The sequence below is a fragment of the Thermobia domestica genome, chromosome 18 (genome assembly GCF_964235325.1).
Source record: "Thermobia domestica chromosome 18, izTheDome1.hap1.1, whole genome shotgun sequence".
NCBI classification, from domain to species: Eukaryota; Metazoa; Arthropoda; class Insecta; order Zygentoma; family Lepismatidae; genus Thermobia; species Thermobia domestica.
Genome location: NC_137471.1, coordinates 44,200,921 through 44,202,412, shown reverse-complemented (window position 1 = coordinate 44,202,412; position 1,492 = coordinate 44,200,921). Strand labels below are relative to the sequence as shown.

The 1,492-nt window shown below is 39.6% G+C and overlaps 1 non-coding gene across 1 annotated transcript; it reads left to right on the top strand.

The window, feature by feature from the left end:
• The first annotated feature begins 897 nt into the window (after nucleotides 1–897).
• On the top strand, nucleotides 898–969 carry TRNAQ-CUG (transfer RNA glutamine (anticodon CUG)). Its single transcript has one exon. It is a non-coding gene; the product is annotated as a tRNA-Gln (tRNA).
• Nucleotides 970–1,492: the final 523 nt, after the last annotated feature.

Sequence of the window (1,492 nt, the reverse complement as noted above, 5' to 3'; positions counted from 1 at the left end):
ATGCGTAAACGAGTACTAAAAATCGATTTATGGAAACAGATAGTATTGGGAGAAGCAATAGTGGATGGACAAGGTGAATGCAGAATAACGGTGTTGGACCATGAGAATATATTCCCTTTCAGACCCAATGAGAACGGTGTGTGCACCAGTAGATGAGCAGTTTAGCTGAAAAATGCAGTGTGTGTTCGCTCTCATGCTGCAAGACCCATGTTTGGTATTCTGGTATGGGTAAGAATAACTACATATCACAGACTTCTCTTGTGCTCATTCAGGAGAATTCAGTTAGTGCTTCAATTATTCAAGACGTTGTTGTAAATTCTGTCTTCCGACTTTATCTGAAGACTTTGTTGGTCTTCACCTTCCAGTAGGACGACGTAATATATTGCATGCTGGCAACTTCAAAGGTCTCAAGAGACGCAATGACACGTACTCGGACGAATATGGGTTTATTAATATATATATATATATATATATATATATATATATATATATATATATATATATATATAATTTCCACTTGGTATCCTGTTACTTCTACAAATTTGCTACAAACTCACTCCAACATCTATTTGTAGCAATTCATCTCATTTATGAGTCCCTATCCTTTACTTGTGCCAGTAAGGAGACATGCACAGTGGGAAGTAGATTCATGGTCATAATAGAACAATGCACTGAGTAGACAGCGTAGGTTAGCTATTAATTAAACAAAAAATTATTGTCCGCTTTGCACTACTTTTCATATTTGCCTTTCCCATTGATAACGCTTATCGTAACGAGATACCATACATATATTGTATACTCATGTTGAAAAGCATGCTACCTGTCACGATAGCCAAATGGTGACAGCTTGTTTGACCACAGAGTCATCCTCGAAGATTACTCCAACTAAGAAAGGGAGGCGCGATGGCTCTGTGGTAGAGCGTTTACCTCTGGTGCTTAAGGTCCCTGGTTCGATCCCAGCTCGCGCCGTGTGGACATTGTGGTGAACAAACTCCGTGCTCGTGGATTTTCTCGGGGTTCTCTCGTTTCCTCCCACTTTCCTCATTCCACCATTTCACTCATCATCACCGTCTCCTTTAGTCTAACCGGCATATTTCATTTCATTTTCCAGCTAAGAAAGCTATCATGTGCAAGAAGAGATTAAAATCAGACGGAATGAAGTCTGCACTATTCGTATGGCGAGGGAATGTGTCTCAGGCAAACTCTGCAAGCATTCTTTATCATTCATATTGTTCCGTGTTCCGTTAAACTGTGGTAACCATCTCCAGAACTATGGCACTCACGATCTGCTCACCATACACTTTACCAATTTCACAGTGAATTTCAGCTGCTGACACATTAAGTGCAACTGAAATATTGTATAACTAAGTGTACTCGTTATACGCTTTCGATTTTCTTTAACATTGTTTGAATTCACTACGAAAGGACTGCTCTTGAGCCTACTCTAACACCGTTGCCTGAAATTGAATTTACTTTCTGGACATGCTTTGTA